Consider the following 12,013-nt stretch of genomic DNA (forward strand, 5'->3'; position numbering starts at 1 on the left):
ACTAATTTATAACTTTAAATTGCGGCTTTACCTTTTAGTGTATTGACAAATTTTACTAAAACAACTCTTGAAAACTAATTTGAAAACATTTTCAAAAAAAAAAATCATACACATTTACCTCAATTTTGTAAAACCAACAACTTTTCCCTGTATACGAATATATTTCGAATTCAGAAAACTGTTTCCCTTGAAAACAAAAAAGTAAAACCTAACCTAACTTAAAACGTAACCTATAACGAAAAACTATTATGTTCATCTCTTCTATATATGTTTTGTGGAGAGTATGTGTGAAAGTTGTATTTTATATATTCACTGTTGGGTGACAATTTGAAAAAGGATGTTTCTGAATGTAACTGCGGTTTTCGAACTATGACTCAAAGTGACTGCAGAAATTACTCTAGCATACCTAAAAACTCTAGGGAAACTACACTACTCGTACTCTCTCTCTCTCTCTCTTGTATTTAATTTAAAAGCATTTGAGAGTACAGAATTCAGAGGTAAATGTTGATGGTTTTTGAGAAAATGTTTGACTTAATTAATGGGATGGAACTTGAGGGTTTATATATGTATATAATATAGACAGTAGGTACCATCATCATCATCATCAGGAGAAAAGTTAACTTTATATTGTAAAAGAGAATCATTGTGTCATGATCATCATCATGTTGTGTGTATAAATTGAAGTTTTGTTAGATTTAAATCAATATGAGTGTGTGTGACTTTTACTTAACTGTCAAGGACATACTGCACAAGTGTGAACAGTAGTATTGTTAAAGTTTTTGAGAATTCAAAGAGGGAACGCCAACAAAAAGTTGAATAATTTTGTATGAATGGCTATGTGTAAATATATGGAAGAATCGATATTGTTGTAGGTGTTTTTATTGGAAGTCGTCATTCTTTTAGTTTTGATAAAGTGAGTTATTTATATTGATAGTAGAGTCAAATTAGACGAAAATTCAGGAGTACATCTTAAAACACTATTTTTGAAGTGGAAACTTCTTTAGTATCGTAGTGATATGAAACAAAATGAAACGAAAAAGCGACAGGAAAAATCAATTGATTATAACTTTTTTGTTTTTATAGATAATTTAGATAGGTAATAGATAAAACTATAATTGTACAAAATTTCAAATAATTTCAAAATCATGAAATAAAAAAGATGTTCTTTTTCTAAACACGTTATCTCTTTTGATTTAGAGCACATGCAAATTTGATTTAACTTTAATACGCATGCTGATAATATTACCGGGATCGGGTCAAAATTCTGGCTTCAAAATTCTGCTTTTCAAAATTCTGCTTTTTCAGCGAAAATTCTGTTTTTCAAAATTCTGCTTTTTTTCTATTCTGTTTTTCAAAATTCTGCTTTTTAAAATTCTGCTTTTCAAAATTCTGCCAGCATTATATTTAAACAAAAAAAATTCTGCTAATTCTGTTTTTTTTTTATAGCATATGCGCTGGCTAAAGAAAAATACACCTCATTAATGTAATTCAACATTGGTACTTTCCTAAATTTTTGTATTTAAGTGTCGCAAATATTTTTTGAAATGCATATACTGACTTTCTTTCAAATAAAATATGTATACTAATTGGAACCGATGTTGTATATTCCTTTTCTTATTCAAATTTTTGAATATTCATCTTTATTTGATAAATTAATCAATTTTTAGTTATTTTCGGAAATGTTTAATATTAAAAACCTTTTCTTAATATTTTCAAATTTATTCATTTATAAAACAAAAATTAATTCGCATTTAAAAAATGACAAATTATGTAGGTAAGTAATCAAATAAGCAGATAATTTTTCAAAAAGATGATTTTACAGAATTCTGCAAAAAATTAAAAAGGGTTTGGAAAATGTTTAAAAGCGCGCGCTTTTTAACATTTTCCAAACCCTTTTTTATTTTTTGCAGAATTTTGAAAAGCAGAATTATGAAAAGCAGAATTTTGAAAAACAGAATTTTGAAAAACAGAATTTTGAAAAGCAGAATTTTGAAAGCAGAATTTTTTAAAGCAGAATTTTAAAAGCAGAATTTTGACAAAAGAATTTTGACCCCGGCAGAATTTTGACCCCAACCCAATATTACCTTATCATTTGATTTATCACACATAACGGTACGTGCTCTACAAGTTTTACAATCTTAAATTGAAAAACATGAAAAATACCTTAAAGCACCTGTGGAGAGCTGTTGCCGATGACCCCAGCCGCCAGTGTAGCAAGTTACGCTACTTCTCAGTTTGAAATTTCGACATGGTTGGCTTTAAAAAATTCTTACTTTCTTTGTATGCATCGTAGAGATATGATTAAAGCTTCATTTAAAAGGTAAAATTATAAGCTTTTAGATGATATAAATTTTTTTATAGGTTGTCGTTTAAGAAAATGGTTTTAATTGTGTTAGAAGACAAAAAAGATTGATTTTTTTTTTTGCTTTTTTGAGGTGAAAACTGATTCTGTTCAACAAATTCTAGCTCTTTTTGTAGATGATGTATAGACATGGTCGATATAAATATTTTGAGCTGAAACAATAAGCTTATTTATTTATTTATAATTAAGGATTCTTGCACAAAAATTCTACTGTTCATGTTAAGAAAGTTTCTGTAAATTATGTAAAGTCCTGTTTTAAAATAAAATAATAAATTAGCTGTACGAAATAACAAGCGTGACGATGGAATTCCTTCTATAAAATAGAAAGTTCCTTAAACAAAACCAAAGTTTTATTAATACTCGTAAAGAATATTAAATTTTATTTCAGTTTTTTTTTTTTTTCTTTTGAAAACCTTCGTATGCATTAATGAGCCTTAAATATACATTTCTGGAATGAAAAATCTTCACAAAAAAATCGTTGGTATCAACACTTAACATCAGTCAAAGAGCTCTCACGTGCCATTTCTAGCTTCATACAAACAAACCTTTGAATCATTTATAAAATATTATTTCAAATATACAAACAACATTTAAATGGCTTTTTCTTTCCATTTACTTTCAATTTGGATCTAACTGATAATCCGATAGAAAATGAGTTTTCTCTTTAACTTTTTTTTTACCTTTGCACACATTTACAAAATACACATCAACCAGAGGCCAAACAAAATATAAGCAAAGTTTGTTGATTTAAAAAAAAAGTTGAAGCCTACTTCTCCGTTCAGTGTACTTCTCCTAGATATCCTTAAGCTCCCTCAATCAGCCACTTTATGAAACTCGCTCTGACATACATATATAAATACATGCGAAACAACATGTACAAGTACATATACATATAAATATCTGTCATTCAGAATGTGTTTATGATTCACCATTTTCTCATTCATAAATATTAAAATAACACTTTACGCGTGAATAGATATCTGATTGGATCATAAAAAAATGTTTTTCTCTAAAAAAAAAAAAAAATCGAAGAAAGTTGGAGGGGAGTACAAACTCACACACAAAACACAAAAAAAAATAAGAAAAAGCTTTTCCTTTCAACGCACATATTTAGTATCTAAGTAAACTCAAGATGAACTCAAGTGTATCCTTCAAATTTCCACTTTTGCCAATCAAGTGCGTACGACCAGAAGTCATTTTTCTTTTTTGCCGTTTTATTATTTTATGTTTGTGTATCTAATAAGAGAAGCAAGCAAAAAAAAAAAAATAAATAAAATACTCTTATACATATATACGCACTGCCAAATGAAGAATGTTGATGGATGAATGTTTACTTCTGATTGTGTAGGAGCTGGAAGTTACATTTTGTTCATTATATCGTTGTTGAAATATTGTCAAAGGTCGTCAAAAGAGACAAGCACAAGGGCAACAATATATACTTCGTACAATATAGCTGACTTCAGCCACTTTGAGAGTCTTGAATTAAAATCTATCTCCCCCTCGTTTTTTTCTTTTGATTTATTTGCAAAAGATACAAATAGGTTGTACGTTCTTGCTCAAAGGGAAAATTTGAAGTGAAAAATAAATTAAAAATAAATTTTAGTTTATAAAATAAAATAAAGTGAAATAAAATAAAATAAAATAAAATAAAATAAAATAAAATAAAATAAAATAAAATAAAATAAAATAAAATAAAATAAAATAAAATAAAATAAAATAAAATAAAATAAAATAAAATAAAATAAAATAAAATAAAATAAAATAAAATAAAATAAAATAAAATAAAATAAAATAAAATAAAATAAAATAAAATAAAATAAAATAAAATAAAATAAAATGAAATGAAATGGAATAAAATAAAATAATAATAAAATACAATAAAGTTAAATTAAATAAAATTAAATGAAATAATAATGAAATAAATAAAATAACATAAAATTTTACATCAGTATAAAAATGAACAAAAATTGCAACTTGGCAAAACAAAATAATTTCCTGAAACTTTTTTTTTAGATTTTTGAAAAAAAATCAAGATCGCTGAAAAAAAATTGCAAAAACTTCTTAGAAGCGGTAGCCGGTATCATTGCAAAATGTGGGAGTAGATATTTTTGGACCCAAATCTGGAAATAGGTTTCGGTTAGAAAAAATCAACTTGTAAGGAAGATGGGCATCCATAAGGTACAAATTTATTTTTAAAGATTTTCGAAAAAAAATCTAAGTTATAAAGCATTTTAGAAATGTCTTCTAAATCTATTGAGTGAGGCATCTAAAGAAAGGTCTCTTAAAACTCTATTAATAACTTAAAGTCAAAATTTTCTTTGAAGTCTTGTTGCAGAGTTATTCGAATCCAGATATGTTTTTTTTTCTAAAATGTGTAAACATGTGTAAAATGCGGAAGCAGATATAAAATTAGAAATCTATTTCGAAAAAAAATAATTTTCGAAAAGCATTTTCAAAAATGTCTTCCAAATCCGAATCTAAAATAACAAAAAAAAAAAACTGTTGGCCCTGAAAATGCACTTGTGGGTTCGGTCTAAGGTGCAATAAGTTACAAAAAATGAAAAGTTACATGCAGTGATTTTATTTTTTTTTTTTAATGTAAAATCTTGAAAACAAAAGAATGTTTCAAATTTTTTTTTTGAATTTCCATAATGGATTAAAAAAAGCACTTCCTATAGATTTTGACATAATTTCTGTGAGTTTGTAAACACTTTTTTTTTATTTTTTGCTTTGCTAAAATTAAAGGAGCATTTTTTTGTGTTTATGAAAGTTCCTTTGTGATCTGTGTAGTATGTTTTTGACTATAACAACACTTTTCATAAACAAAACTCATCTATTCAACTCTTTTAATGTTAAAAGCAAAAAAAAAAAAGAAAAAAAAAATGATGTGGTACTACAAAGAATATTAAAACGCTGCGCAATTTTCAATTTAAATTCTTGTATGATAGAGGCAGCAAAGAAATACAAAGAACTTTATCTGCGTAACATAAGGTGTGAGCCTTTTTCTATATTCTATTAAAAGAGAATCCTGCTGACTAAAACACAACAAGGCATATTGTTTGTTGTTTTAGATGCTTCAAAATAAAAAAAACATATACAAAATAAGAAAAAAAAACAGGACTTTTTTTCTTGTTGTTGAATCGAGCCGAGCCTATATGAATTTTTTTGTTGTTTTTTTTTTTTTTTAATTCCACTCAATTTGATAACAAGCAAAATTGCTAAATAAAATAAAATCGATAAATAAATTATTCCGGTTCGATAGGTCTTCTAAAGCTAGTTTTTCATTGAGACGGGACACGATGACGACGACGAGGAGGAGGACGAGAATGACGGCTGGGCATATGCCAGCCAGCCAGGATATATTATTTTATACAATGTTAAAATGAGGCGCAGGCAAGCGTATTTTTTATTCTATTCATAACAAATTTCTACACTTTTTATGACATCCTGGGTGAAGTTTTTTTTTTATTTTTATTTTTTTGCTACTGTTCCTGCCTTCTTAATTTTTTTTTTTTCTGCTTTAGTTTGGAAAGAGAAAACAGTCATTTTACTAAGGATAAGAAAAAAATATAAAATAATAAAAAAAAAATCTAAATTATCTGAGTGATGTATGTTTTTGACATCGTCGTTGCTTGTTATGACAGATTGTCATGGAACAAGATGCCAACTTTGGTAATCTTCACAAATTTTTTTTTTTTTTATTTTTTTCTCTTTCTCATCAATATTCGATGGGCAAAAGTCATTTCCATGAAATTGTATAAATTTATTTATGCAGAAGAATACTTAGGCAGACATACTTATATAAAGGTACTGGGTTTTTATGATTTTTTTTATTTTTGCTGCGTATTCATAAGTTATTCGAAAGAAAAAAAGATGTTTAATCAAATTATGTTTGTAATTTGATGAGAAAGTGCCGATGGGTTTCCCTAATTTTTTGGGGGAAGAGATAAGATAAGATTTTTCTTTTTTTTTTTTTTGATGAAAACAAAGTGAATAATAGGTGGAAAGAGGGGGTCTTTTAACAAAGTAAGTTATCTAAAAAATTTGAATAACCAAAAATTATAATCAAATTCATTAAAATAAAAAAAAGTTAAAGACATTGATGATGAAGAATAAGGATGATGAGGTAATTTCATTACTTGGTAATTCTAAATGACAGCATCTTTAAAAATAGTCAGATTATATTATTAGTTATACTTGTTGTGACGGTGTGGGAACGTAAATCATAACGAAGCCAAAACAGAAAAGAAGTTAACACATTTGTGTAGACTTTGCAATTATTTGCTCGTATTTAAGAAATACCAGCTAACATTTTTTTAGATAGAAGAAAGTATTAGCTAATATTTTGTACTTAGTATAGCCTTTTATTCAAAATCCAATTTTTTTTTTTATAAGGAATACATAATTACGAAAATACCAGCGTCAAATTTACAAGTGTAGTCTCTTAACCCATAATCCACTTTTCACATTTCGTATGTAACAACAAATAAAAGAAAAAAAAACATCCAATTGAAGAACTTTAGTACTTTCACGTGTTTTTGTTTTATCGGTGTTTCCTTACACCTTCAATAAACAGCTTACTCTATTGTATTCTTCTGGCATCCAAGTTACTTGTTTCCGAAAACTATTTTCTCCTTAAAAACTGAAACATGTTAAGGTAAAGTGCCCAATGCAAAAGTACACATAAAATTTGAACTCCCAATTCAACCCAAACTCAATGTAAACTATATTGCCAATATAACCCAAAAATTGAAGGTATACAGATTCCGAGAAACTCATCTTATACCCTTTGCCTCGTTTGAAAAAGCTTCTTGTTTGAACAGTAAAATTGTATACGTTCAAAATACCAGCCCAGCTTATGGGGGTAAATTCCTTCTTTATGAGAAACAATACAAAAGAATAAAAAAAAAACAAAAAATAAAAAAAAAACAAAGCTTACAAACGCATCCCGATTCCATTTTACACTTGTTGTTGGGTGAAATTTTACCCCAAAAAACCCATTGAACTACTTGGTCGTTCTTTTCGACCTCTCATTGTCGTGTTTACCAGTTTCTCTACACTCACTTTGTATACCCTCTCGCTCTCTTCTCTAGCCCAGCGTGTTTTCCTTCACCTTCATCGGTTGATATAACTTCAATAGAACACGTAATGCTGTCAAAATTGTGGTAAATGTGCAAAGCGCCATAAAGAGCAGAACAAATGTTTGAAACTGTAAAATTGAGCGGCCTTCCCCGATTCGTCTCTTTTCTCTTTCTCCCTCTATATAACACGTTACACCTACAACCCCACTTCAACTTAAACCATGTAGCAATATATACAGTGGAGTAGAGTGTAGAATTGTTGGAAGGCTCGAAGCGAAATCGCTGCATTGTTCTCGGGAAAAAGGGTTCAGGGTTATAGTGATGGGGACATGCTTCAGTTTAATGGGGTTGCTGCTGCTGCTTTTGGATCCTTTTGAAAAAGCAATGAATGGTAAAGCGGCTAGCTACTTGTGGTGGATTCCTTCATTTTTTTTTAAGTTTTTTTTTTTCATCCATTTTCTATGTTGTTTTTGTAATTTCATCCCTTTCCTTGTTCGAACATGCACTATTATTGTGGTTAGGTTGTTTTATCTGGGAAAACTGTGGGTATTTCTAGTTCAAATTGACGTTTATAGTCACTTAAGAGAACGAGTCATTTTATTGAAGAAGGGTTTCTGGTTTTTTTTTTTTTTTTTGTTAAAGTGTTATTTCCACTCGATGAAGTAATTATTTGAGTTTTGTTTTATTGTCCATGAGTAAATGATGATCACTTGTGTCACTTATCAAATGATAGTCACAAATTAACATAATAATGTTGGAGAGGATACTGTCTAGTCTAGTTACTTAGGTTAGACGTTTAAATCAAATGAAAAATTAGTTGGTACTGAAACTAAAAAAAAAAAAAAAATAGTTTCCACTTTAAACTGGGACCTTCCATGTGGCAACCTTATTTTAAAGGAAAAATCAGATCCAAACATTTTTGAAATGTATAACAAAAGTCTTAAGAGTAGAATAATATAAATAATAAAGGTCTAAAAATATGGCAATTCTTTTCAAACGAAAGAAATCCTACACAAAAAGAATAAAAGACTATAAGAAAAGTTCAGAAAGATCAAATTTATAAACATTTCTACAAATCAATACAATCCCTAAGATGGTATCGGACGATAGGAGAGCGAAGGTTACTGAAAATGATGAAGCTGTGTAGATATCTGAAGAAAGGGTTCGAAACATCTTGAACAAGGAATTAGCAATGAAAAAATTCTACTCAAGGTGGGTGCCACATTTGCTTGGCGCTGATCAAAAACAAGTTCGCAAAAGAATTTTAGAGGAATGCTTGGACAGATACGATTGATTTTGTGCGGTGATTTGTAACCATGGACGAGACTTGGGTCCATCATTATACGCGAAAACAAATCAACAGTCGAAGGTGTGGATGAAAGCCTGTGGTTCCGTTACAAAAAGAGAGTGGAACACCAAAATTCATGAGGCCTTCTTTTAAGAAGAAGAAGAAAAGAAATCAGCTTCGTGAAGCCAGAACTGCGACCTCAAAATTTTTGAACCCGTTTGTCCATGTTTGTTCGCCCAAAATTTTCGTTTGTCCACCCTTAAAAAAAAATTTAGAGCAAATTCTTTTTTTTCTTATAGGAAGTCTGAAAAATGAAAAATCGTCAAAAACGCTAAGATCGACGTATAAAACCAACTACAATTGTTTTTCCACCTCGAGTGCTATATACATACCAAATATTTTCGTTTTTCCATCCCCCGTTTAGGAGAAAATCAAAAAATAAATTTTGCACCGAAAAATATTCCCAAAAATAATTTTTTTCAAAAATGCAAACTCCTGTCCTTTGTTCACCTCGAGTTCTTTACGTATACCAAAAATCATCATTTGTCCACCCAACGCATAGGAAAAATTCCAAAAAGAATTTTTTTTTATATTTTTTTTTTTCTAAAATCCAAAAAAATAACCTTTTTTTTTTCAAAAATTCAAATGGCCATCGTTTGTCCACCTCGAGAAATGGATACAAACCAATAATCATCGTTTGTCCACCCTTAGTTTAGGAGATATTCAAAAAAACAAAATTTGTACTGAAAAATTCAAAGTCCACTAAAATCCCCAAAAATTACTTTTTTCAAAAATTTATTTTACACCTGTTCACAAAAGTTCTTTTTCTTTGGGTAATCTTCTGGACTTGAAGTATGATCTATTCCCCATCTCCTATTTTCTCTTGATTTGGCAGTTGGCACCTTCAGACTTTCTTCTGTTCCAGATCAAAGACACGATTGTGTCGGAAGCGATTCGGGTTCAATTCAATAAGTTTATGTAGAAAAATAAAACCATTTTTTAACTGAAAATCAATGTAAATCATTATCAGTCCGAGAAATTTTCACTTGCACTCGTAGCCCTACTTAACACAGTTAAGCAACAAAAAAAAAGTACGTTTTCTAGCATTGAAATTGAAACTAGACCAAGTCCTTCAAATGCACAACACATACCTTTGTCTATTGCCATAGCAAGGTCGAATAAATTTTATTTGGGGTTAAATCTCAAAACAAATTACAGTAATAACCTATACCATCTTTTGGTATTGATTTTTACCATCAACTATACAAAAGACTTTTCCTGTCTTATCTGCATCTACTCGTAAATTCAATGCTCATGTCACGTTTAGGGTATGTGATGTTTTTTATGATTTTATGTTGAGGTTACTTTATCCTCCAGTAAATGTATATTTTATTGAGGAAATCAAAATACAAAAAACCAAACTACCAAACACTCTTACTTTTGAGCTTGCCAAGTAATTCCATGAAGAGGACGAGGACGAAACGAAAATATCCCCCCCAAAAAACTTGATAATGGTCTCTGTGTGTGCTGCCTGTTGGCCATATTCACCTCTTTTTATTATGAGCCCGGCTATATTGGTGGTGTTTTTCCTAAATTCATTACGATAAATGCCAGGCCAAAAACCCAGAGGATGCACAGCACAGAGAGAGAGAGCACCAGGCAAAAAGAGTCCTTAATTGCGATCGTTTGTTGAATATTGACACCCACCCGCACCCATATAAACATACCTACACAAATACATAGAACGCCTATAAATGCGTGTAAAAGTGGAGGCAAAAAGGATTTCTGCAGTTGTAATAAATTGATTATACACACTTGTACAGATTGTTGGTTCTAAGAATTTATTACCTAAACCGTATGTTCCTGCCTGCTTTTTCTAGTGTTGTTGTACCTTACTGCTGCTGCTGGGGAATGGACATCGGTCGGCATATCCTCATGAACTGAACAAACAGGACCTCTGTACAAAAAAGGTAGACCAACCCGCCCAGTATGATGGATACTCATTGCATATTCTATGACACGTCTCGATTTAATTTTATGATCCTGATATAGGCTATGGACAAAATGGAACTTTATGTTTACTGAAAATATGCTACTTTGCACTTTAGGGAAGTTTAGGTTAACCTCTCTTATACCTATACTAGGCAGCATTCGATGAGGTCAATGTTTTGTTTGTTCAAGTAATAAATTTTGTGTGAAATTCCTTTAAACAAGACAAAAAACAAAAATAAAAAAACAATTTGTAATATTTATTTTTATTTGTTCAATAAAATCAGTGTGGAAGGAGTTGGAGAAATATAATTGCCATTCAAAAAAACTCCCTCATTAATAGTCATGTTAAATCGTTTGGAAAATAAACAACAAATAGTCTTCCCTCGCAGATTAAAACAAAATTGATTTACCAATAGTCCTTTATAAGGATACACGACGTGCTTCAACAACTTCTATTTACCAATTCAAATGAGTCCGTAAAAGTCTTAAAATATTTACACTTGATGAATGTAGAAGGAAATTAAGTAAGCACAGCACAAACACGTCTAAAATTTATGTGATCAATAAAATGTATATGTAAATTAGTTTAAGCAAAACTAAGCTTTTTTCTGCATATTCCTTTTTTTTTGGTGAGAGTTATATGTATATCCTCTATACAAGGCTTATAGGATTATATGAACGAATAACAACGACGAAAAAAAAATCAATAAACCATCAATGTCACCTTTTAAAACCACAAAACACAACCCCAAAATACCAGCAACAAAAAAAAAAAAGTTAACAATCCCTTTGGAGCTTGGAGCTTCAGAGCGCTTAACAATACAACAAAAATATACCTACAAAACAAAAAACAACTCTCTCTAGTCCATAAACTACCCTTTTTTGTGTGAAGGCTTGCTCGTGTACAAAAGCCTATGGTTAGAACAACTGTCCTAATTAAATCAGCCGCATCATTTTCTATTTGAGGCACGTATCAGCAGTCTACTTGACTAGGAGAATACGGCCAAATTTTGTTCGCCTGCATCCATGTGGCCGCCGCCTGCGAGCTTGAATTTCGGTTCTGTTTCTGGTCTGGCCTGGTCTGGGTTGTGTGTGGAAATATATTGTGACCTATTTTTTTTTTCTCTCTCCATTTTTTCACACACACACACGGTCTCTATCTCTGCTCCAGGATATAAAATATTTTACCTGATTGCCTGTGTGTATGCATTCAATTCACCCCTCACTCAATTCTGCCAAATAAATTGTGCGCCCCTAAGCGAAAAATGCTATCTTGAAATTTCGCCAAGT

The 12,013-nt window shown here is 30.1% G+C and overlaps 1 protein-coding gene across 2 annotated transcripts in view; it reads right to left on the reverse strand.

Moving 5' to 3' along the window:
* The window catches only part of LOC129919984 (limbic system-associated membrane protein-like), a 190,483-nt gene that overhangs the window by 11,303 nt on the left and 167,167 nt on the right, over positions 1-12,013 (reverse strand). The gene's annotated exons all lie outside the window — the stretch shown is intronic.

Source organism: Episyrphus balteatus, chromosome 4 (assembly GCF_945859705.1).
Source record: "Episyrphus balteatus chromosome 4, idEpiBalt1.1, whole genome shotgun sequence".
NCBI classification, from domain to species: Eukaryota; Metazoa; Arthropoda; class Insecta; order Diptera; family Syrphidae; genus Episyrphus; species Episyrphus balteatus.